The sequence below is a fragment of the Gavialis gangeticus genome, unplaced genomic scaffold (assembly GCF_001723915.1).
Source record: "Gavialis gangeticus isolate Ggan-Ray unplaced genomic scaffold, GavGan_comp1, whole genome shotgun sequence".
NCBI lineage: Eukaryota > Metazoa > Chordata > Crocodylia > Gavialidae > Gavialis > Gavialis gangeticus.
Genome location: NW_017729008.1, coordinates 32,428,137 through 32,428,933, shown reverse-complemented (window position 1 = coordinate 32,428,933; position 797 = coordinate 32,428,137). Strand labels below are relative to the sequence as shown.

The window sequence follows — 797 nt, the reverse complement described above, 5'->3', positions numbered from 1 at the left end:
GGGGGGGGGGGGGGGGGGGAAATCAATACTTGATCACTTACTGTTTGCAAAGTTCTCACTCACTGCCAACTGTTTGGAAAAGGTGGTTGTTTTGTTGGGACTTGTATTCAATGGAAACTGAACAAAGACAAATTAAATTTTACATGTCACTGCAACCACCAACAGATACCAACTCTGGCCCCTATTGAACTGACCAAAATGACCAATGGTTAATTACAACTGAAAAGCTCCACAGCTCACTACCAACTGCCCTTCTCAGCCAGCCAATATTATGTTATTTTTACTTTTTATTTTATCCTGTATCATTTTAAAATAGCTTTAGTATGAAATCAGTACATTTCAAAACTTCATATTAGAGGCCAGATGTGCAAATGGATCTGGGATGGGTTGTAGGAAGGTACTACATTCCATCTTTTTTAACCCAATTATAAGATCTGGTCCTCCAAATATTTTGCTGCAAACTCAACGTTAATAGTTTAGCAGACTAAGCTCACAGAAGGTACATCATGAAGGCCACGTTCATCCTAGAGCTCTCTCAGTTTGTTTTTACAGTCTGAATGGGGGCCTACATTTTTGGGTCATTTGAGCATCCCATTGATAAGATCAGAGTTCATTTTAATACTAAACAGAAATCTTTCAGAAAAAATACAGGAAACAGCTATTAATTTAAAACAAATTTTATCAAAAATGTTATAATTATAGCAAAAAGATGTTTGAAAAGAATACATTTAGAGCTCAGGTTAAAAGCAAACAGCTGAAAGACATAACAATTAAGAAGTTGTTAAAAAAAAAAAAAA

General features: G+C 35.4%; 1 protein-coding gene across 3 annotated transcripts in view; it reads right to left on the bottom strand.

The window, feature by feature from the left end:
• UPF2 (UPF2 regulator of nonsense transcripts homolog (yeast)) overlaps positions 1 to 797 on the bottom strand; it is a 127,582-nt gene that overhangs the window by 122,336 nt on the left and 4,449 nt on the right. For 2 of the 3 annotated variants that reach the window (XM_019509565.1, XM_019509568.1), the window contains exon 1: positions 42 to 117. The exons of the other annotated variant lie outside the window; for it this stretch is intronic. The gene's annotated coding sequence lies outside the window, so the exon portion shown is untranslated. Of the gene's footprint in view, positions 1 to 41; positions 118 to 797 lie in introns of those variants that run through there. 3 annotated transcript variants of the gene reach the window in all.